The sequence below is a fragment of the Monodelphis domestica genome, chromosome 6, assembly GCF_027887165.1.
Source record: "Monodelphis domestica isolate mMonDom1 chromosome 6, mMonDom1.pri, whole genome shotgun sequence".
NCBI classification, from domain to species: Eukaryota; Metazoa; Chordata; class Mammalia; order Didelphimorphia; family Didelphidae; genus Monodelphis; species Monodelphis domestica.
Window position 1 is genome coordinate 219301651 of NC_077232.1, and position 26261 is coordinate 219327911.

Below are 26261 nucleotides of genomic sequence, written 5' to 3' on the forward strand. Positions count from 1 at the left end.
TACAGAGCAGGAGAGTCTTTATTTTTTGTACACATGTAGATTACATAATGAATGAATGCAAATAGTTAAGGGTTTGTTTTTGGATTTTTATGTAGCTGGGTATGATGAACCCTCTCACTTTTGGAGGAAGCTGAGGCTGGTGAATAGATTGACCTCAAGAGTTCTGAGCTCCAATGGGCTAAAGCTGATGGTATCCAAACTATGTTTGGCATCATTTTGACAAGTCCATGGGAGTAGGGAGTAAGGAGGAAATAACCTGAATGCCTAAGGAAAAATGAATTATTCTAACCCAGGAATGCAGTAGATGAAAGTTTTCATGTTTGAAAGTAGTTGAATTCCATCTGGTAAGAAAGGAAGATCAACTTTTTAAATTGCCATCACCTAATCATTTGCTTAACTATGAATATATGTACAAAAGTGGAATGTTCTTGGCCCTCAAGATACTTATATTTTAATTAAGGAGAGAAAATATATTTGGAGATTCACAGCAGAGAAGGGAGTCTAGGAAGTTATAAGATTGGCAATTGAACAGAGTTATATGATACAGTAACACTTTCCAGATGTTGTAATTATAGTGATTTAAGTGAAGTTGTCAGATGAAGAGGTGTGGGAGCTTAGAATATGGCAACAGCAGAAAAGTGGTGATGAGGTCTCAGGGAGAACAGAATTTAGAGTTTTATCTAGCTGTTCCCAGGCATGGCAACTGTTGAAACAGTAACAGCAACAGGATGGCCTGAAAATTTGATACTCTATTAATACTTGGCAGCATCTACAAAGGCACACTTTTGTACTGAATTTAAACAAAGCATTTTAGGAAAATGTGTATCTCATGAACTTAGACCATTCAGAAACCATGGATTTTCACAAAATATTCTTCTTTGCATCTATATAATAGTGCCATTACTATTTCATACTCTACCCCCTCATCTACAAAAGGGAGAAAAAACGTTTACCTGCTTTTTACTTGGAGAGTTTCAAATTGAATTTTTTTCTTACCAACACACAGAATGATTCTAGATGTTTCTTCCTAAAGAAAATATTTAACTTTGTAAAGTTCCAGCTAGGTTCATTCTCCCACCTTCCAGAAGCACTAACACTTTGAGATCTCATAGGTGGGATGGTTATTTTACTGTTCAGAGACATAGGGATAACCCTGTGGGGTTAGACATGGTTTTACTGTTGTTCATACGTCCCAGATTCACTCTCTACTCTCACTCCTTTGTTTATCAAGTATCCATCTACAATTAATTTGTTTTAGAAAGGAATATTTACTAAGCCAGTATAATAAGTACAGTTATTGAATAAACAACTTCACCTCAAATAGTGGACATACTTTTCCCTCGACATTCAAAGTCCCTTGGGAGAATGGGGAATGACTGGAGAATATGTTGTAAAAAGATAATTCACAGGTCCTGGCTTCTGCAAATTATTCATCCTTTTGTGGAGTTCTCTCAAAGTTCCCTCTTTCTCATTTTTCCTGTGATAGGCTCTGAAAGTCAGAATCCTTGTGGCATCCTAACTCCACTTTTATGGGTCTAGTTTGCCCTTAGCCTGGATACCTTGTTTCCATCCACTGTTGTTCCAGAGACAGGGATAACAACACTAATGAAAAGTTCAAAATATTATTCTGACTTTGAAACTTACAAAATTGTAAGATCATTTTCTGGTCATGGGAGAGCAGGGACAAAATGTAGTTCCTTCCTCTTTATGTACCTCAGCACAACAAAACCATTTGGGTAGCTGGGGAAGGGCTGGTGAGGTGCTTGCCTAGAGCACCTCCACAACTAAGTCAAGTATTACTGGAATGCTAATTTCTAAATTGACTTACTACTTTACCCAAGTCCCAAGGAGTATTAAACAATTTAACCAGCCACAAGACATTTTCTGCATGCATCATCATCTCATATTCAGTTCACACCCAGTTTTTAACTTTAGTTGATTGGTACTGTAACACAAAGACTTTCTAACCTATTAAAATTATTACTGCATAAAGCAACTAGTTGGTTCAATTAATTGTGGTTGAAATGTATGAGAAATTCTTATTCATAAAGGGAAAAGAAAAAGAAATACTTTTTTGGGAAAAAGTTAATACAAGTGAAGAAAAATCAAGTACCTTCAGCTGAAAACACCACAATATTGTACATAGTTCTGGAAACAAGTGATTGTTAATAATCTCCCAAGGGTAGCACATCGGGCTTAAAATGTATTCCAAGATAGTTTCTTTAAGTACCTTCCCCCCCTTTCCCACTGTTTAGTTCCTTTTATCATCTGAAAAAAGTCAATAATACCAGTCCAGAGTATAAATTTAATAGGAATTATTTGCCACAATTTGTAAGTCTTTTGCCAATCACCTTGACAGTCAGAACAGAGAAAGTTTTCATGTGCCCTAGGCAAGGTTTGAAAGACTTTGCTCCCTTCTGAGCTATTTCTACTACATGCTTTGAGTATTTACTGTAACATAATGGAATTTGATTTTCCAAAAAACAAAGAGTAGAAGTTCCTGGTATTAAAATATGAATGTAATTTTATAAAATTTCTTCATAGGACAAACCATAGTATTTATACTTTAATGACAAAGCACAGTAGTTATACTATAATGGGTAAGAATGTATCCACTTCTCATCATTGACTACTTGTTTCACAAAGTATCTCATATATTCTTCCCTAGATCTCAGACAGCTGCCCATTTTCCCTAGCACTATCATTTGTACCAGATCACAATCAGTTGAGATGGAACTGATTTTAGAGATCCACTGTACCCATCTTGTTTTTTGGATAAGTACACTAAATCCTTGAGGGTTATGCAACTTGCCCAATTTCACATAGGAAATAAATAGAAAAATTGGAGATTGAATATCTTCTGATACCAATTTGTATTTTTTAAAGCATAGATATTTGTTTTTATTTGTATGTATAAAAAATATAATATATAACATTATACTAATCTAAGGCATAAGAATTATTATAAATATATAATAAATTATAATAAATATGCTTATCTGAGAGAAAAAAATTCACATTAATTCTGTCCAAAATATTCTATCTCATTCTTTTTCCCTCCCAAACCTCCCTCATTCCTAAGAGGGCAGGTAATATTTTATAAATTATACATATATAAACATATAATACATATTTCCATAATTGTTATATTGTGAAACAAACATGATATTTATAATATTTTAAAAATGGAGGTAATAAAGTGAAGAATGGTATGTCCCAATCCATAATCAGACTCAATCTGTTACTTCTGTATCAGCGGATGTCTTTTTTCATGATGAGTCCCTTGGAGTTTTCCTTAATACTTGTCTTGTTGTCTGAGAATAAACATTTATAAAATGTCTACTATACTGCAAGTGCTAGGGCTACAAAGAAAGGCACAAGATACCCTCTGTTCTCCAGGAGCTCACAGTCTAATGTGGTATATAATATGGAAACAACTATGCAAAACAAGCTATGTACCTGATGAATTAGACATATTCAACATAGGGATTTTAGCAGGAGCAAGCTGAGAGCAGGAGATCATGCAGGCCAACATTTCTGAGCTCTCAGGAGCTGAGGAACTGATCACACAGATGGTTTCTGGGAGTAGTTGGTTGTCTTCTCTGGAGGATAGAGGGAGACTTGAAGCTGCCAGGAGACTGGACCTTCTTATAATTAAAATCATCTTAAGGAAGTGGCAGAGATAGTGAATAACATTACACTGGTGGACGTTGTGTGTTAATCCATCTCTCCTCTTCTGATCTTGATTCTTGTAGTGCTGCTCTTCATACTGGGACTTCTGCTTGACCCAAAATAGAATCCAGTTGTGTGAGATTACCTTTGACCCTTATTCTTGCTCCAACCAAATCCTCCCCAATATTAATTATCAATTAAGGAGTTAGTTTAGAATAGATATAAAGGGTTGTTAGGGTTTTAGTCTCTGATTTGGGTGTAAAGTTAGATATTCCCTGATTCCCTTTCCCTTCTCCCTTTAGTTAAATAAATCTGTTCTTTTGTTATATATATTTAGTTTGAACCCTTACTTAACCCACCTATTTTTGGAAGGCACCAAAATAAGAAATATTGAATAAGACTTTCTGTAGAAGGTAGGACTTTAGTTAATACCTGAAGGAAGTGAATGAAGTGAATAGGTAGAAGTGAGAAGGGAGTATATTCTAAACATGGGGAACAGCAAATGAAAACATATAGAAAAAGGAGAGTCGTATATATACAACTGATATTCAGGATCTTTCTTTACTAAATTTGGAATCAAAAGACCCAGCTTCTAGTATTAACTCTATTAACTAGCTGTACTATGTTGCATAAATTACTTGATTCTTTTCTTTCAATGGACAGAGAGTTGGCATTGAGCATATGCTGGTTGTGTAACCCTCAGAAAATCAAGTAATCTCTCAGTGTTCTAGGCAACACTCTAAGACTAAAGCTGAACAGATAACAGCATTTTGTCCTGAGAATTTTCCATACCCATAAGGTAATTGGTCTATCCCCCATAGTTAAAGGGTTGGACTAGAATCAGCAAGTATTAGTCTAGTGTCCTCAGACTTGCTTTCCCTTATATTTTGATAATTACATTTCAATATAATTGGTTTACTTTGTAATCCTGTGCATTCTATTTGATGCATTTAAAAATATTACTCTGAGAAGGGGCCTCTAGACTTCACCAGCATGCCAAAAGTGATCATGACCAAAAAAAAATGTTGAGAATCCTTAGGCTAGAAGATTTCTGAAGTCTTTTCCACCTCTATTAGCTTATAAACCTATGATTAAACAATCACTATGATTGTTTCAAGGCCTAACATCCAATTAAATAAACAATGGTTTCCAGTACCCTGTGAACATTTGTGAGAAATTACTTTATCTGTTATTTACATTTGTGACGGAAGCTGGCACATAAAGAAAAGGTGCCAAGCTGAAGGGTGTGTGGAACTGATCACTTCAATGGAGGAGGGGCCCCAGGAGGATGGAATCTTGAGGAGAAGCAGGAAATTCCTTAGGAAGAAGAGTTGGTCTCTCAGTTTGGAGAAACTGGAGAGAAGGTGAATAAGACTTTCTCCTGATGGTTACCCACTATTTTCTTGCTGATGACTGGAAATCCTTCCCCCCAACATTTCCCAATTAGAAAAACACTATTGAAGAGATACCTGAGAAAGGCATTTTGAATCTCTGGCAAACTTTATCAGACAACAGCTTCTGTTGCCCTGGTTCTGAACTGTGGCCAAGGGGCAAACCTAAGGTCAGTCAACCTGACTTTCTCTCAGGGGGCTTAGGAGGCCAAGGCCTGAGTTCCTCTCAAACTTGAGGAGGGAGGAAAAGGGTTTTAGCTAGAGAAAGGCACTCCTTTTCCCCACTATCCTCTAATTCTTTCCACTGCCAATTATTCCTTTGTATTACCCTGATTGAGTTAATTGACATTAAAGCAATTATCTTTTCCCCAAGCTGTGAATAAAGTGTGAGTGAACAGATCATGGGAAGAGACATCTTCCTAAGAAGAAACTCTTTGGTCTGGAGTAGTGGAGGGGGGACAAGAATGACAAGAGCAAATCTGGGAGAGCAGAGATAGTTAAGAAGGGAAGGCAGAAGGGGCAAAATGTTCAAACTCCCTCTCCTCTCTCTGAGTCAACCCTAAACATCAGCTATCCTCTCCTAGATCCTGTTCCCTTTATCATCCCCAAAACTTTTTCACCATTACACATTTAACCAATAATGCAATGGTTTAGAGAATATCCTTATGACTTGCCAAGAATAATAATTTAAGACAATAATCATTACTGTAATTATTTAAATACATCAACAAACGAGACACAAGGTTTTCAACTGCACCCTGTCCTCTGATTCCTACTAAAGTCTTTGAGGATACAATATTGGAACTAATGCATTGTTAAAAATCAAATGTAATGATTTACATATCATTGCAAAACTCAAGTCATTGCAACAATATATGCTCCAGAGTTGAACCACATTCATAAGGTTCTCTCAGTTGTTATGAAGGTATCACAGAAACATTTGGTTAGGAGATTTGGGAACAGTCCCTGGCTTGATAATTATAGGAAACAAACAAACAATGCTTCTGGGAAGGTCATGAATTCTTTTTCATCTAATGGAGGATACTGAAACACTTTGGAAAATAAAGGGAAAATACATTTTTTTTGTCTTTGGATGGACAGAAATGGAGAAGGAAAAAGTATTATCAAGATAGATTAAAAGGAAGGGTTCTCAGACTTTGGAAATACTACATTTAATAAATAGTTCAAGGAGTCATAAGACTAAAAATATTGTTATATATGAGTTGTTGAATTCCACTTTTAGTCATATTCCCCAATTTTTATGTCACTAGGTATCAGTCACTGAAAGTCACTAGGTATCAATTTATGAAATACTTTTATCCTTCAACATTCTAGAAATTTTCAGAATCTGTGTATTATGCATGTTAGCTTATTCAATATCAAAGGTATTTTATAAAAAAAATTATAAAATTTCCACAACCTAACACCAGTGACACCAACATCTAAAAATCTCTTTTTGTAAAAATTTATTTCCTTGTGCTTCATAACCAGTCAATGACTGCAATTTTAAGTAAAATGGTAATTAACATACTATACAGGTGCTAAAAAATTACTTGGATAGGTATTTATATTAGCTTGTGCTTTTATTTTTGACAGGAAAGCTATAGTTTTGGGATCTGGAATAAGGTGGTAAGTTTTCCTTACAACTAGTCTCAGTGTCAATAAGACTGTCCAAATGATTCATTAGAGCTATTAGAAAAAGACAGTACATTTCTCATTCAGCAAGAATACTGTTTGAGAACTTATGAGATATAGAATGAGAAATCTTCAGAGAGCCTTTAATGTTGATAATCTGGGCTGATTTAATTTTCAGCAAACTGTACAGAGGCTGCCAAGCTATTTTTGATTACATTGTGGTAAATTGGAGAATATTAGAACATTGATTCTGCAAAAGGAAGATGTGGTTCTCAAATAGCACTTCTACTACTCACTACCTCAGTCAAGCCATTTAAATCTTAGGGCCTCAGTTTCATTATCTGAAAGGATTGGACCAATTCTACTCTGAGGTTCCATACTAGATTTGTGACCTTATAATTTTAAAACTTTTTGCTGACTGTTTATAGATGTGTAAAAGCCTTGAAGATTCAATTCCAATAGTTATTAAAGACCTACAATGTACAAAGCACTATGATAAGTGAAAGAGATAAAGAGATAAAATGATAATCCTGCCTTCAAAGATCTGATGACCAAAAGGATACTAGGAAAGGGAGTGATACAGGCTTCCCATATCCACAGTTATTCAGATATAAATAATCATTTCTTATCTCTAGCTTTCTGAATTCTCATTTTTCTTCGTTTAAATTTGCTGGAGCCACTTGTGTAGCTTTACATGATTCATCACTGTTATAAAAGTTTCCTCCTGGCTCAAATATTTTTAGGTCATTTATGTGATTCCCTTTTTTTGCCCTTATCATTACCTCCTTATTTTTTTCCTAGTTTAATAGACCCTTCTTCTCTGATACTCCAGAGAAGAAATTGCCATGATTTTTTATCACCTGTGATGAGCAGAAGAGGTATTCATGCATTTGAACAAGCAGAGACAAAAAATGAGTACATGTCAGGCATGAAAATCCTCCTCTGGATGCATGGAGGTGAGAAAGGAAAGAAATTCTGAGTGTTAATTATTGACCAAAATTTCCTTAAATGTATGGTATATGAAGACTGCTATAAAAAATTAATACGGATTGGAGTCAGCCTGCATAGTACCTACAATTTAAAACAAAAAAAGCTAATCTTTTCTCCTGGAAGGAAAAAAAGAGCTGCAATATTGAGATAAATAGCAGGGTTAGTTCAATACTTTCAAAAAAATAGAAAACTGTTAAAACTGAATTGGATAAAGGAGAAACTAGAAGCTATGGAACCATTTAGGAAGTTTTTATAATATACTACTCAAGAGGCAATGAGTGCCTGAATTATTAAGTGAATTGAGAGAAAGAGTATAATGGGAAAGCACTAATAAAAGAGGAATGCAGGGGATTTTATATTGTTTGAGTGGTGGAGAAAAAAATATATTTTTTAAAGTTTTGAGCTCATACAGTTAAAGGATAGTGGTACTGTCAATCAGTAGGTATATATTAAACACCTGTTATATGCAAGGCAGTCTACTAGGTGCCTGGATGTTGTCAGGAGAAAAAAGATCCCCTTCTTTGGATGAACCTACTTCATTATGGGTAAATATTAAATTATCTAAATTTACTGGAGTTGTTCCTTAAAGGGAAGGACCATTCACTTCAGTGGGGCATAAATCTGTTTTTGAAAAAAGTAGTTGCTGATTTAATTCTTCTCCTAGCTGTTTATTTGTTTGGGTCATGGATCTAAGAAGATTTCTAAGATAAATAGTTACTCTGACAGTTTGGCAATGGGTGTTGCTATTTTTATTATTATTTAATGTGACAAACTATCATATACTAGAACAAATATGAACACCATAACTATTACATCATTAAGAGGGAAATTTAATTTATCTGATTAAAGACCAAAGATGATAATTTAGTTACTAGCCATAACATGAGGTGTGGTCATTTTCAGAAGGACAGGGAATCTAAATCAAGAAAGAGAAAGATAAAAGTTTAGATTTCAGAACTGTAACAACTAAGCTAGAAATAATAGATACTATGCTTATCATTTATTAAGTAAATCTAGCAGAATAGAGGAAGGGATTATAACCAAAGAATCAAAGAAGTCAAGAATTAGATGGAATAGTTTGGGTGAGGTATCATACCCCATGATATGTTAGTCAAATATTGCATGAAATAGTTCCCCTTCTTGGAGCCAAGATTTTAGAGTTAGGAATGATCAAAGCTTACCTAAACCCATAATGAAACAGCCAAATAGTCTCAGATAAAATTCTGGAGCACCGGCACCAACAAAATACATGGTGAACGACTATTTCTGCTCAAAAAAATGTTGAGGGACAGATGTAAGGATGATCTTGTTGGGGTTAAGAGAACAGTGGAACCCTCAGAATGAGGAACAGCCCTGAAAAAATCTGAGCATCAGTCCAACACATTCAGCACCAAGGAAACTGAGAACAGGAGGAACTATCCAACACATGTGGTGTTCAGGGAAGTAGGTAACAAAGGATATTGTCCAGGTCACCTTGAGGAGCAGCCCAGTGCAATCATACCCAGGAAAAACTTAAGTGTATGGGGAAGCATGGAACTAGCTGGCAACTGGCAATTGGGGAACAGAATGTAGCTCAATAGAGGGCTCATAGTACCCAGGGTAATAAAGGGACAGTACTTCCTCGTCACCCCAACTCCAGAAACAGACATGACCAGCAACATGTAGATAATCATAAGGGGGGAAAAGGCTGGAAAAATGAGCAAAAGATAAAGGGAAAAAATTTTAGAAAAACTCATATTGACAGTGTAAAAGTAATATATGCTTCAGCTGAAGAAAAAAAACAGGGATAGTGATCATAATCTCAGATAAATAAAAATAAAAAAAATTGATCAAATTAAAAGAGCTAAGGAAAGAAATCACATTTTTTAAATTAACATAAACAAAGTGTCAATACTAACCATATATGCACCAAAATATACAGTGTCCAAATGTCTAAATATAACTCTACATGAGTTATAAAAAGAAATAGTAAAACAATAGTAGTGGGGTACCATAACTTTTCCCTTTAATAAATAGTTTATTTAGTAAAGTTAAAAAATGAATAAGAAGAAAGTTTAGGAGGTAAATAGAAATTTAGAAAAATTTTATATGATAGAACTTTTGAGAAATTTGAGTGGGAAAAGAAAAGAGATATAACTTTTTCTTGGTAGTGCATGGCACCGTCACAAAAAATTGACAGTTCAATAGGGAATAAAGGTCTCAACATCACATGCAGACAAGTGGAAATATTAAATGCATCCTTTCCAGACCATAATGTAATAAAATTTCATTCAATAAAGAGTTGATGAAAGTTAGGCTAAAATGTATTTGGAAACTATCTTATCCTTAAGAATAAGTGGGTCAAAGAACAAATCAAAGAAAGAATCAGTAATTTCTTTAAAGAGAAAAAACAAAAAGGAGACAACATAGCAAAAATTTGGCAATAAAGCCAAATCAATATTAATGAAAAATTTCTCTTTCTAAATATTTATATCAATAAGAGAGATGAAGGCCAAATAAATTAATTAGACATGCAGTTAGGGAGAAAAAAAGAATAAAAACAAATTAAAATCCCGCACTTAAACACCAAATTAGAAATACTTGAATTAAAAGACAAAAGAATAAAATTAAAAATAAGAAAACTTTGAACTAAAAAATAAAATAAGCAACTGGGTTCATGAAAAAAGCAAGAAAATTTAAAAATTGGTTCATTTGATTCTAAAAAAGGAAAACAAATTTAATATAAAATGAAAAAGATTAATGATTAAGAAAGAAGAAATTTTAAAAATTATTAGTACTTATTTTTCCTAATTATGTGCCAAAAGGTCTAATAAGAAAAATAGAAGATTAATTTTAAAATGTATAAATTTCATAGTTTAAAGGAGGAGAAAAAGAAAATTTAAACAACTCTGTCTCATAAAAAGAAAGCAATCAAGTCATCAATGAATTGACTAAGAAAAAAATCTGCAGCATCAGATAGATTCACAAGTAAATTCTACCAGACTTTTAAGGAACAATTAATTCTATTACTATATAAAATATTTGGAAAAATAGATGAAGAAGAATTCTACAAGACTACCTTTTTTATACAAATATGGTTCTGATTCCTAAACCAGAAAGAGCAAAACCACAAAACTATAGATCAATTTCTCAAATGGATATTGATGCAAACATTTTAAAAATAAAATACTAGAAAGGATCTTATAGAAATGTATCACAAGCATTATATGTTATAACTTCATAGGTTTTTTGACAGGAATGAAAGGATGATTCAGTGTTAGGAAAAGTAACATATAAATTTGAAAATAATCAAAACTATATGATTATCTGATAGATGTAGAAAAAAGCTTTTGACAATATACAATACCCATTCCTACTAAAAGCACAACAGAACATTGGAATAAATGAAATTTTAATTAAAATGATAATAGCTATCAATTAATTATCAGCAATCATTATCTCATAATGAGGATAAGGGAGAAGCTTCACTGTAATTTTATGAGAAAAGCTTCTCCCTTATCCTCATTATGAGATAATGATTGCTGGTAATAAATTGATAGCTATTATCATTTTAATATACTATCATATCACTTGCAATGAGTAATAGCTAGGTTTCTTCATTGCCTATTTTAATTATTTTTTTTTCTCCTATATCTAGCCTTTCTAGTACAATGTTGAATAATAATGGCAATTAAGATGATGTCCATAAATTGAGGAATGGCTAAACAGTTTATGGCATATGATTGTAATGAAATATTATTATGCCATAAGAAATGATGAACTGCATGATTACAGAAAAAATCTTGAAAAGACGTGTATGAACTAATGCAGAGTGAAGAGAGAGAACTAGGAAAATATTGTACACAATATTATCAATATTGTCTGATGATCAACTGTGAATGAGAACTTTTTTTCAGTATTTCAAGTATAAGTCATCACCAAGAGACTCATGATGAAAAATTCCAACAACCTAGAAGGAACTAATGGAGTCTGAATACAGATTGAAGAATACCACTTTTTACTTTATTTCCTTCATGAGTATTTTATTTTATGTGTGATATGTGTCTTTAATACCATAAAGAATATGGAAATATATATTGCATGACAGCACATAAATAACTCTGTATTACATTACTTGCTGCCTAAGGGAGGGAAAAAGGAAGGAAGAGAGGGAAGAGAAGGAGAGAGATTTGGGGGGAAAATATCAAACTGGAAGTATCTAAATGACAGGATGTATACAGCAACTAAGGCAACTCCAGCATTGCCTGGTTAACAAATTATTGATGCTAATAATAGTAAATAAGAGATATTTTAAAATTTCATGAAATAATTCAGCTTAGCAATGGGTATATCTGTTCAAAACAGGAGATATATTCATCAAGGAACTTTCAGGGACGTTTTTTGAGATATATGAAATAACAACAAAAATTACAGCTCCGGAGTTGTACCTTGAACTGACATGTTAGCTTCACTTTTATGTCTCTTTCACAGGTTTCTTTGTGTAGGTATCTCTAATCCACAAGTCATGAGTACATTAGAAAGAATGTGACCAAAGTTTTGGAGAATTGTAATATATTTATTGTTAACTTGATATAGTATTTGAGTATCTATGATATTATTTTCGATTGCTAAAAAAGGATAGGATCAGATCTAAAGGTGCCATTTTGAGTGGTTGGTTTTCTATAAATGGAAGTACATCAATGGTGTCTAAAAGAGCTAATGCAATGAATAAAGAGAATACATTTCCCCCCAACAATGTTGCCATTATAACCCTGAGAGTATTTAATTGTTAAAGTCAGGTGCTGTTCCTACTCTAAGAATCTAGAATTGTACGTATAAGGGCAGAATGGTATTATCAGCCAGAGAGTGAATATGTATTTTTCCCTTGTGAAAAGCAAAACGCTACAAAAAATAGAAATATATAGATTAAATAAATATAAAGCACAATCAAGGTATTTTAGAGATTGAGGGCTTGGGAAGCTCAAGTATCTAAAAACTCTCTGAATAGAAAGTGACAGTTAACATGTGTCTAAAAGGAAAAATAGGAATCAAAGACAGAAGTGATAGTTATTTGAGGATTAGCATACTAAGCATAGAGTAGAGGTAGAACAAAAATTTATTTAAAAAGAGATAGATTTTTTGTTTGAGGATTAGAAAGGACAATACAATTTAACTCTAAAGTTAACTCTACTGAGATAGTAAGAAATAAATAAAGGTAACCTAATTTAGGTTATGAAAAGTCATAAGTGCCTAAGGAGCTTGTTCAATATTAAAGGTTAAAAGGAACCACTAGAGTTTATTGTCAAAGAGAATGATCTTGTATGATCTGAATATTGGGGAAAATAATTAAGCAACTGTGTAAAGGATGCATTGGAGAAGGAGGTAACTTGAAGCTGAGAGACCATAAGGAGGCCATTAGAATAGTTCAGGTAAAATGGGGAAAGTGAGAATAGAACACATAGGACAAAATAGTGGTTCAGTTTTCAATATGTTCAGTGAAAGCATTTAAGTTGGGATCTCTATAGAGAATCCTAGGGAAATATCTTCATATTTTAATGCTGCATAATCTTAATGTAATATCAAGATAGGGCAGCTAAGTGCCACAATGGATTGACTACTGGGCCTGAAATCAGGAAGATTCATCTACCTGAGTTTGAATCTGGCCTCAGATATTTGCTAACTGTGTAACCCAGAGCAAGCCATCTAATCCTGTTTGCCTCACTTTCTCCATCTATAAAATGATCTAGAGAAAGCAATGGCCAACCATTCCAATATCTTTGCCAAGAAAATCCCAAATGGGGGTCAGAAAGAGTCAGACAAAGCTGAAATGTCTAGATAGCAGAATCATTAAGATTCTTGTAGCCTTTTCAGCCTTAGGAATGAAAAAAACAGAGTACAAAATTTGACTTAGTCAATAAAGTTTCTTTATGAAAAATGAAGACTTATTTAAGTTATTTCTTCATCCTCTTTGTGCCCATTTCTTTATCATTTAGGTTTTTAAAATATTTCACTTGGAAAAACAAAAAAAAATGTTCAAATCTCCAGCAACAAGAAACATGGGACATGATGGAAAGGGTGGTGAAAATGTGAAATGAAAGCAGAAAATTATCCAAAATGCATCTTTTCTTTCTCTATTTCCATTACCCCTATTTTTCTTACCCACTAGGCTTCCCCAAATGGCACTGTAAAATACAAACTCAGCTGAGTTTTAGAATCAATAAAGAAGTACCAGGAATGTCAAAATACAATAAGGGTGGATTTTGGTAGTCTCTCGTTCTTCATTAAAGTAGTCAGGGAATTTGAATATATACCCCATACTCAGATGCACACAGACGCACATACATTCAAAGATGTATGTGTGTGTATATTATATACATTTTCTAAGAAGGCAGGGAGGATTGTCACAACCTAAAATACTTTACCAGCATATTCTATTTTCAGAGATCCCTGAGGACACTTTTAGGATGTTGAAATCTTTTATTAAGCTCGGGTTCAGGTATGGGATTTCACTGTAGAATGTGTCCCTAAGGCTATTGGTCAAGGTAATATAAAGGTATGATCCAGATAAGTAAGCATTTTGCTGTTTGAAATAAGCTTATACCCATTGGTACTTTTATTTTCATGATTCCAACACTCAAAGGAATATCTTCTAGATAAGATCCTCATTTTAACTAATTGGTCTGTTATGAGAAAATGTCTTTTTAAAGTGGATTTCTCCATCCTACCCAAACACAAAACAAACTTCTAACTTAAAGCAAGCTGTAACGACAGGGCAATGCTACCAGCCTATTTGGGAATAGGACATAAAAACTTCATTATATTATTAGATCTCTTCTTAGTACCTATTTTCAAAGGGGTCAAGGCCTTTAAACACCATCTCTGGCATGGTTTTCTTAATGTATTTATTTCTTAGGATTCAAGTCTCATGTTAGTTTTCTAGTCTTTCCTTCATCGCATTGCTCACCATTTCCAGGTCCAGACAAACTGGACTTTCTGTCCCCTGAGTGACCTCTGCATTCACCAAATGTCTGCTTCTGCTCAACCTGTTGCCCCAGTAGCATCATTTTGTCTAACCCCACCTCCTATAGGAAACCTTCACTGACTTTGCTAATCAATAACCTTTTTTTAACATCGGCCTCACCAAACACTTTGACTTGTGTCTCATGCAAGATTGCTTGTTTTTATATAATAGGATCACCTTTTTCATTTTTATTGAGAACTTTTCATCATGAATTTAAACATTTTAATACAAAAGGAAAACATGAAGGATTGCATATGAAACAATGAACTTGTTTCATAGCTAATATTTAGATCCATTTGCCAACTGCTTTACTTATTATATCACTTGCTCCTCAAAACAACCAGGCCTTATTTGCTCTAATTAGCCCATTTATAAATAATGAAACTGAAACTGAGATAGGCTAAATGACTTGCCAAGAGTCTTTGCAGAAAGAGTCTAACTTGGTTATCTGGATTCCAGGGCCAGCCAGGATGCTATTGAAAAAAAATATATTTAATTTTAAAATATAGTAACAAAATTGTCTTCTTTGCCCTTCTAGCAATCCTCTAACATATTTACCATTCATTTTATAGATTAAGAAAATAAGGTCAACCCCCTAGAGGCCCCGGCAGAGGAGGGGATCAAGGGACCTGGGCCCGGCCATGTCCCCCCACCCCCCTCACACACACCCCTCACTCCCCCCGCCACCCCCCAGCCCCGGGCCAGGCCACACAGGCCCAATGCAGCTGCAGACCCTGAGCACCTGGGTGGCCTCAAGTGGGCTCCGGAGACCACCGGGCTAGAGCACCAGCGGCACCAAGAGCAGAAGGGGTGGCTGCGGGACGCTCAGCAGCGGTAGCAGCTGCAGCACTTAGAGTCCTTTTATGAAAAACCTCCTCCTGGACTTATTACGAAAGATGAGACTAAGCCAGAAGACTGTATCCCAGATGTAGCAGGCAATGAACATGCCAGAGAATTTCTGGCCCGTGCTCCAACTAAAGGACTCTGGATGCCCCTGGGGAAAGAAGTCAAGGTTATGTAATGCTGGCGCTGTAAAGGGTGTGGACAGAGAACAGGTAACAAAGGATGCCCATTCTTTATCAAAGACAATCAGATATTAGAAGAATTCAGCGTAGCACACAAAGATCCCTTGTATGACACCATAAGACAGAATAAGCAGCATGGAAAAGATGTGAGGATACAGCAGTTAAAGAAGCTACTAGAAGATTCTACCTCAGATGAAAATGGCACTAGTTCCAGCTCCTCAGAGTGTGAGAAGCATAAGAGAAAGAAGAAAGAGAACCATAAGAAAAGGAAAAAGGAGAAGAAAGAGAGAAAGAAAAAGAAAAAAAGCACAAATCTAAATCAAATGAGAGTTCAGACTGACTAAAAAGTCATTTCCTTTGAATCCACCTTGTCACTCCCAGAATCATAGTTGAATGTCAGAGGTAAAGAAGTAGCCACAACAGGGCCTCAGTTGACAGAGAAAAAGGAACCAAAAAATTTGTATAGTTACTCATGGCCAACAGTGACAAATTCATCTGATGTTGACTGTTTTATATGCCACACTGCTAGATTTTCCTCCTCCTCCTCCTCCTCCTCCCTGTGTACTATAGTTTTTGATTAGTTTTGAAAAAAAAATCAAGCATAAGATCCGAAAATGTTCTAGGTCCAAGAGAGATTCTCCTAGACATCAGAGGGTTAATGGGTTAGTAAGTAGGGTGACTTGAGAAGTTGAGATCTTCAGCAGTTACAAGTGTCTTCTATTGGGGGATGAATAATAAAACTCCATTATTTCTGACTTAAAAGTGAATATCCTTGCTGTATATTTGCAAAATCTAATGGTGGAAGAATGAAAAAGGAGGCAGCTATATGAAATATCTTATCTTGATTGTAATCATTTTGTTGTAGAATCTGGCACTTCACAAAGTAACTTATCAACTAAAATTTTTAGAAAAAAAAATTTTTTTTCTGTCAGCAGAATATCCTTCCTTTCCTTCCCAGTACAATTTACTCCCCAATTGAGAACAATAACAAAAGAAAACCCAATAGAAATGTGAACTAAAAAAATAAACAAAAGGAAAGGTCAATAAAGCTGAAGTAGATTGCTCAAAGTCCTATGAAAATATGAATCACAATTTTTATTATTCTATTCCTATAAAGAACTTGCAACGTGCTTAATATGAACTGTGGCATTTAAATAGTTCCAAAATATTTTCAAAGGCTATGCATATGATTTCAAGAGGTGTATCAATGGCTGCATTTCAAAGAAAGGGAAAAGTGAGGCTGAGAAGTTAATCCAGATACCTATGGTTAAAAAAAAAAGGGATATGTTAAAATTTATTGTGAAAGGTAGAGTGCAAACAGATATTCATGTCTCCAATTTTAGCAGTTTAACCACTGTACCATATCACATCTCACAACTGACGTTCAAAGCCAAGTCTACCTATCCCATATCTCATACTATTTATACTAGGATATGATTATATACGTCTATGTCCTCCTAAACTAAATTCCTAAGATTATTCTATTATCTATTATTGTTCTATCTATTATTATATCTGAACTTTCAATCCCCTCCCACACTCTTTTTTCCCCAAAAAGGAACTTCATATTTGTTGAAATGAATGAAACTATCCATCTAGTTATCCATCTTTTGAGAGTCATTGCAACCCCTATCTACTTTAACCTTGAATTCCTACAGAATCACAGGCATGTGCAAATGAAGATTAATCTCAATGAAGAGCAGTTCAAAAATAACATTATTTAATTATAAACCTTGCAACCAACTCCATAAATTTATGAATCATCTTTGCACTGTCATATGGGTTATAAGCCATTTATTATACTCTTCCCATGGTACTTTCAGGTTCTTTCTTTCCCTTCCTCTAGTGATGCTTTAATAGCATTAGTTTGGTCTAAGGAATCCTATGTGGTATTATGTTGTTTGCTACTTTTTTGATATAAATATCTTTTCTACTCAAATAGAGTGAATATTATCATACTTCTGTTACCCCCCTCCCTAACACCAGGGATAGTGCTGAGGACACAGACATACTCAATAAATTAATATTGATAGTGAATTCTTCTATTCCTATGGTGAATGCAAATGTTGCTTATGAGACATATTCTTATTTGAATGGGGCATAGAGGAAAAGGTTGGTCTGCTATATGTTTCTTCAAGGAGGTGGACTACAAACATTCAAAACACCAAATAGCTTGATTCTTTACATAAAAATGAATTACATGCTGATGGAGAAATAGAGAAACATTTCCCTAAAAACATGATATTCCTCTTTAAATAAGGGTGATATTCGTTCTTCTAAATCCTATTTATTAAGGTCCCTAGAATGATAGCATTTAGACTCATAAAAAAATGAAAACAAAAAGTGCAGGATGAATTTGTGAGATCAGTGTCAGAAGAAACTAATAGCAGAGTTAGGTGGAGAAGCTCATTGGTTTCATAGTTCAGAAATCAGGTTTAAATTCTTGCCTTCATTCTGATTAGTTCTGTGACCCCAAGCAAGACACTGGACCTCTCTGAAACAAGTCTTTCAACCTCTTTGTGAAACCCATTTCCTTCTCTGTGAAATGGGCAGGTTGGATTATAAAATTACAAAGATTCTTTTCAGTTCTAAACCTATGTATGACACTATGCTTGAAGGTAAAAGTGCAATATGAATTGAAATATTGCAAGATATGCTAAGAATAACTAAAAAGAAGATTTTTAAAAGATATCTAAAGAAAAAAAACAGGAAATGAGGACTTCTGCTTGAAATGGATGAAGTAATATGAACAGAGGAGCTATGATCTTGTTTTCCTGCATCGGTCATATACTATAGAGCTTTTAGAGATGGCAGAGATCTTAGTGCCAATCTCCCCGGGCTTTTTGCATAACGTGACTTAGAGAATAAGGAAAAGTTCAGAAGATGATTTTAATGGTACAGTCATCACTAGCTTTGAAATACAATCTCTGTCTTTCTAAACCCTTTAGTGCAGGGCCTAGGCCAGCCTTGGCTAAGAAGTGGCACATGTACAGAGCTGGAACTTGGGAGAACTGCTCAATTTCCCTTCTTCCCAGAGCCGAAGGACATTTTTTGCATGCCCTACTCCTCTGTCCAGCAGCCCAAAGCAAGCACTTCCTCCCTCAACTCTCTCCAGTAATCATGGGGCTCACAGACAACTTGAATTGGCCCTCTGGGTCCTAGAACTTAGAAAAGGTTTATTAATGAGTCATCTTCTTTAAGAGATCCAGCACCCTGTACTGTACTTCACTATATGAGTGTTCTACATACAACATAAGTAAATATAAATGAAAACACTCAGGGGAAGTCCTGGTGCAGGTAACCAAATGTCCTAGAGGTAAACTACACTGACATTTAGGTTCACCTGGATCCCTGGGGCTCCAACAGGAAAATATAATTAGCTCTGTTCAATGAAGGCAATCAGAAACATTAGCCCAGATACCTCATTAGAGACACTGCTCTACTTTGGTAGGGTACTACAAGTAACCTCTGAAGAGAGACAGGAGCCCTCATCAGGGTTATTTGCTTCAGCTGCTACATTATATCACATGAAGTTAACAAGCATTTACTGAGTGTTTACCTTGTGTTAGGTACTTAGCTAAAGATTGAGAACACAGAAGTATCAGGGGTAGTGCCAATATTATTGAGTAATCTTCAGCAGCTCTTTTCCACCATGAGAATCCTCCCCAACCAAGATTAAAATATCTCCACAAAATGAATACAAGAGTGTAAGAACCAATAATGAAAAAGTAAAACAATGTTTAAGAAAAGAAAACCCAAAAGGTAGTCAAAGAACATCTGGAACACTGTGGTGAGAGGAGAACAGTTTCAGCAAGCAGCTATAGGAAGGAGAGAAGAGTAAGCCAAGATCAAGCCACACTCCCATCCCATATCTGCTGCCTAATGCCTGGGAACCTATTCCTGAGCCAAAATATACAGACCCTGAGACCCTGTCTGAGCAAATAGAGTTACAAGCCAACCCATACTCCTTGAAATTTCAAACCTATGGAGAAGTCTGGATCCCCAGCTCAGGGAATTCTAGTCTGAGCTTGGAACAAGGACTTAATTCATACTTTGGAGCCAATTTTAGTACTAATTACTGATCATTTTTTTCTAAAGCTCAGGATGGAGTTCCAAGACAGGACAATCAAGGATGTACCTGATTGGATCAAGTATACAGTGAGACCAAAAATTTGAGGCTGAGCCTGAAGCTAGAATTTGAACAGTTCCTGAGCTGATTAAGATCAGAGTGAGATCAGCAGCTTAACGCTAAGGCTAAGGCAAGTCTTTAAGCTATCAGCATTATAAAGGCAAACTGAATAATCAGAAGGATTGGACTCTCAGAGCTCTCAGCCCTCAGACCATCACATCATCCCCCAAGTTCATCTATGATTAGACAGGAAAAATGAGCAAACATCAAAAATAGTACCTAATTCTAAAAAGTTTTTATAAAGACAAAAAGCAAGGTACAGACACAGGAGATAGTGAAAACAAAGGAAACACATACAAAGTCCAAAAGAAAAATATGGATTGAACACAGATTCTGGAGGACCTCAAAAAGGATTTCAGAAACCAATTAAGAGAGGTAGATGAAAATTGAAAATTGGGAAAGAGAAATTAAAGGGATTCAAGGAGAAAGGAATATGATACAAAAAGAAATGAAAGTAATGCAAGAAGAAATGGGCCAATTGACAAAGGAAAACCAAAAATTGTCAGAGCAAAATCAGTCCTTAAAAATCAGAATTGACCATCTAGAAATTAATTATTTCATGAAAAATCAAGAAACAATAAAGCAGAATTAAAGGAATGAAAAATTAAATATCTTATTGAAAAAAACAACTGATCTAGAAAATAGATCTAGGAGAGACAATTTGAGAATTATCGGACTACCTGAAAGTCATCATCAGGAAAACCTTGGATATCATATTACACATAATAATCAAAGATAATTGTCCATAGATTCCCAAATGAGAAAACAAAACTTAAGTTGAAAGAATTAACAGATCACCTTCAGAAAAAAATTCTCAAATGACAACTTCCAAGAATATAATAACTAAATTCAAAAGTTACCAAGCCAGGGAAAAAATACTTCAAATAGCCAGAAAGAAACCATTCAAATAAAATGGAGCTACAATCAGGATCACACAGGAAGTATGATCAGCCAGGAAGACTGAGTTGCTCCAATATGCTTGAAATTCTTAATATACACTTTGTCTCCTGGGTTCAGGTAATGAAGAGAAATTGAAGAGAAATGTCTAGTGGTCCAGCTTGTACTGCAGCTCTGGATTCATGAAGTTCATGCAATTTGTGCTGTAATCCCTGTATATAGGAAGCAATAGTAGTATCTCCCCTAATAGTAATGTATATGCAGGGGGAAAAGGTTTAGCCTATTTGGCAGATGTTCAAAAGCATCTCAAATGGTGAGAGGTGTAGGTCTCCTTTAGGCCTGCTTCTAAGATAAAATAGGGCTAGAGTGAGAATTTTAGGCCATTTTAAATGGGTCTCAGTGCATAGTTTTCTAATCATAGTTTTAAGTTCTTTGTTCATTCTTTCCTACTAGTTGGAGTGGAGAGAAAACTGAAAAAGGTTAATTAACATCAACAAAATTAATAGAGTCTAAAAAGAACCACCTTCATTGTATTTGGGATGTTCCTTGGGCACCCTCCTGAAGGGCACCTTTCTGAGGGTCATTAGCACCTCGAGTATTTTTTGGACAAGCCTCCTGTCTCTCTGAGAGAAGTACAGGGAGTAAATTTAAAGATTCCTCTGGTACTTCCAATGATAAGGAACCATCTGGGGAACAAGTTATTGTGGCTCTGAATTTGCATAGGTGGTCTCTCCCCAGTAAATTTAAAGGGGAGTTAGGCATTAAAAGAAAGGAATGTTGTACCTCTAGGGGTCATACAGACACCATTATATGGGGAAGTTTTTTTTAACTATTTGGGGTATTCCTGATACTCCCACTACACTTTGTGAGTCAACAGAATAACAATTTAAATCAGGTACATTCTTTAATACTGACCTGGTAGCTCCAGTGTCTAAAAGATAATCAAAATACGTGTTACCCACCTTTAAGGTAACATGGGGTTCATTAGGATGGGGAGGGCAGTGGATAGGAACAATGGGTAATAGGACATCAGGGTCCGGAAAATCAAAGGTTGTATCCTCTGATTCCTGTGCCCCCCAACACCTTCATTGTGTTTGGGACTTTCCTTGGGCACCCCCATAAAGGGCACCCCTCTGAGGGACATTAAAACCTTGAGTATTTTTTGGACAAGCACCATTTCTTATATATTGCTGTTGTGTATTATCATTTACCTCATTTGGAGCATTGTCATTATTTTCCCAATTCCTACTTCTATAATTTTGGTTTCTAAAGTTCTTATTTCTATGGTCATTATAGTTATTTCCATAATTTCTAAAATTCTTATTTCTATGACTGTTATAATCATTTCTATAGTTATTATTTCTAAAGTTGTTATTAAACTTCATATTCCTTCCAATAATGTTGAGAAAAGTTCTACATTCTATCATTCTGTGTACCTTCTTCTCATGGAAGTGGCAGGTTACTGATTTATTTGTGCATTCCTGCAAAGTGGCTATAGTCTCTCCCTTATTTTTCAATTGTCTCTTTAATATTTCAATTTCTTTCTTTTAAGTCTTCCACTAATGTATTGTTTTCCTCAGGTCTTTTTACACGACCTTTATACACATACACACTACTCTTCTCAATTCTTCAAGGTCCATAGAGTCCCAATTAGGACAACTAGTTTTAAAATAGTCTTTTACCACTGAACAACAATTCTCAACGAATTGCCTATATATTTGCCTAATGTCCCTTTCTCTGGAAAAATCAAGGTCCATATATGTATTTCCTATATCAATAAGTCTGTCCATAAATTGGGAGGGGGTCTCATCAATTTCTTGTTGGGTTCTTTCAAATTTTGACCATTTCCCAGGTCTATCAGAGCAGGCTCTCATAGCTGTCAATAATGCTTCTCTGGCCTGGTTTAGTTTTGTGTGATCTAGTTCAACATTGGGGTTCCAATGCAGATCTTCAGTTGACCAATAATGTCCTCTTCACCCTCGCTTCTGATTAGCCAGATTAATGATATTATTTTTTTCTCTTTTTGTTAAAAAGGTCTCTAACAAATTCTCAACATCCATTCAAGTGGGGTAAAAAGTTCTGAATATGTTCTCTAATTTTGTTATAATTAATATTGGTTTGTCCTGAAATGATGGAAGATCTTCCTTAAATTTATTTAAATCATCAGGGCTAAAAGGTGTATGGTGTCTTACAGAAACCAAGTTTCCATTTTTATTAAAAGCGGGTACTTCCCTTAAAGGAATTAACCTATCTGAATTATTTGGTACTGTTATGTCTGTTCCTAGGCTTCTTGCTCTACTCTCAATGGGGTAGGTATGATAAAGAGAAGAGTTGGTCACACTGAGGGAGAAGGTTTGTTGTTGTCTCATAGTACCAGAAAGATCAGAGGTAGGAAGGCTATGGGAAATGAATTGGGCAGTGTTGGAAGGAGGGGCAAAGGAAGAAGTGTTAGTAACTAGAGGGAAAGATACAGTGGTGTTAGCGTTGGAGGAATGAGTAGGGTGTGAAGGATGTGCAGGTTGTGAACTCATAGTGGAGGGTGTGGGATCAGAAACATGGGCAGGGGGAGGAGTGGGTTGGTTAGAAGTAGGGTTTTCTGAGGCTGATGGAGCAAGAGAGGGGTGGTTGGTTAAGAGCAGGGGGTTCTAAAGCCGAGTTGGCAGGGGGAACAGTGGGTTGGCTAGGAGGGTTAGTGTCCAGAGCAGGGTGGGATAGAGAATCTGATAATGTTCTTAACTCACTTTTAATACTTCTCATAAAAGCTTCAATCTCTCCCTGAATTTCTTTTATAAGTTCAAGCTGAGTATTTATTTCTGAATTGTGTTGAGTAGTAAAAGTAACACTCAGTTGGCTTGATTGAGAAGTGGGTTTTGTAAGGAAATACAATATTACAGATATAAAAATCAAAATTCCAAGGGGGAGTACCATGTAGATTATAATTTTCCATATGGAAAATCTCAGAGAGGCAACAAATGCGAATTTTACAAGGTTGGTCATGGAGCTGAATAGCTAGTTGTTAAGTACATTGTGAACTGGATGTATCCACATATTTTTAAAGTAAACATGTGGGGAGTAGAAAAAGGCCAAAAACTTTCCCCAGGTTTCCCTTAGTCCTAATTTAGGCAGTTATTCCCTAAAGGAAGGATATTTAGAAGCAGCTCTCCTAGCCAGGACCTTAGGGCCCTGTTGCTAAGATTTAAAACAGCTGTGTTCTATTTAATTTAAGGAGAAATCAAATGTTTTTTACTCACTGGCTCATGCAGCTGTGTTTTGAAGCCAAGTTAGCACATTTAAAAAGACTAACTGACAGAGCAAGTAATAAAGAGAGAAAGGAAAGAGATTTCATAGAAATTACTGAGGGTTTTCATCAGTCCCTTCATGGTCACCATAAACCGTTACAGACAAAAGAGTGGTTGCCATAAACTGTGACCGCAAAAATGTGGGTTACAAGACTTTGAATTTCCAAAACTGTAAAGATAATTTTTAGTGTCTTGATTTTTATCAAAAATAAGTAGTTGCCGTGGGAAAATTCCCAAATATGAAATACCCAAGTCAGTTGGGTTTTATGGAGATTTTAATTAATACAAATGAAGGAAGTAAGAGAAAGAAAAGAGACAGAGTAAGAGAAAATAAAAGAAAGGCTAGGGCTTAGGACAATGGCCTAGGCATTCCTCTTGAAGAGAGAAAACTAAGTCAGTCTTTAATCACTCACCACAAGATCTGTCCAAGCAAAACTCCAGTGTTCAGAGAGACCCTCAAGTTAAGCTCAGGAAGATGAACTATTCCAACTCTCCTGAACTGGTTGAGACAGCTCCTTTTAAAGAGAATTTTCTCCTATGTTACCTCCCCAAAGTTTTCATGTCTACCAATCACAGTAGATGCTTTTTACTAGGACTGACCATTCTTAATTCACATCTTGTTATGAACTTCTTAATTCACATCTTGTTATCAACATCTTAATTCACACCTTCTCTGGGTAGACTAAAACTTCTGAGTATTTCACATCTCTTTGCTAAGCTTGCCCCTTGCAAGTTGCTGGAACTTTTAGTAATTCATTTGACTTTCATAGGTACTTAGCACCCTCTTGTATTAGATCTAAAAACAGACCTAGCTTAAGGGCTTTTGCCTCACTATAAGTATGGGTTAAGTACTTTTTTTTATTTTTCAGTAAGGAGTTTTACAACTTTATCTTCCCCTAAATTATGCCTAAGTATGGGTGGAGTAATTTTAAAGTTCCCAATACATTTCTGATCAAGAACCTCCATTGTTTAAAATGGGGAATAGCTTAATAAAATCTTCTGAAGTAGAGTCTGAGAAATATTTTTATTGTTATTTTTTTCTTCGTGTTTCTTCATAATTTTTTAACATTATTATATTTGGTAATTTCCAAACATTATTCATTGGGAACAAAGATCATTTTCTTATCTTCCTCTCCCCACCCCCAACATCTCCCCTAACCGATGCATGATTCCACTGGGTATCACATGTCTTCTTGATTCGAACCCATTGCCATGTTGTTGGTAATTGTATTAGAGTTTTCATTTAGAGTCTCTCCTCAGACATATCCCCTCAACCCCTGTAGTCAAGCAGTTGCTTTTCCTCGGTGTTTTTACTTCCACAGTTTTTTTTTTCTAAATCAGTAAAGAAATTTTTTGTAATTTCAATGGGTATGGCACTAAATAGATAAATAAATTTGGGTAGGATATTCATTTGAATTATATTGGCTTGTCCTACCCATAAGCAGTTAATGTTCTTCCAATTGTTCAAGTCTAGTTTTAGTTGTGTGGAAAGTGTTTTGTAGTTGTGTTCATATAGTGCCTGTGTTTGTCTCAGGATATAGGTTCCTAATTATTTTATTTTGTCTAAGGTAATTTTGAATAGGATTTCTCTTTCTAGTTCTTGCTGCTGAGCTGTGTTGGAAATATATAGAAATGCTAATGATATATGCAGGTTTATTTTCCATCCTGCAACTTTGCTAAAGTTGTTGATAATTTACATCTCTGTCTGGGGGGGCACTCCAGGGTCCTTGGGATATGGGGACTGCCAGGAAAAAGTGTCTCAGGGTGGGTTCACAGGAGAATCCTGCGTTGAGAACAGGGGCCTAGGGAGCTGTACTTGGGGAGGTTGCGCTGAGAATCTGGGTGGAGCTAAGCACAAGGGGAGGACCATGCGCTGATTATCTGGGCAGAGCTGAACACCTGGGCACTTTGGCTGTGATCAGGGGCCCAGTGCTCTAAGAAACCTTGGAGTCTGGGAAGAACTAGTCTGAGGCAACCTAAATTCACAGAAAATCCGCCCAGACCAAAAAGGAAAAGGGAATAAAACCACCAAAGGGATGGCTCACGTGGCCCAAAATCAAGCCTCCAGGAAGAATGGGAAAAAGGTGACTATTGAAAACTTTTATGGTGGAAGTACCCAAGGAAAAGAAGAGAATGAGGATGAAATCCAAAAAAAGTCAGAAC

The 26261-nt window shown here is 35.5% G+C and overlaps 1 pseudogene; it reads left to right on the forward strand.

Moving 5' to 3' along the window:
* The window catches only part of LOC100018315 (retinitis pigmentosa 9 protein homolog), a 45002-nt pseudogene extending 28949 nt beyond the window's left edge, over nt 1-16053 (forward strand).
* The last annotated feature ends 10208 nt before the right edge of the window (nt 16054-26261 follow it).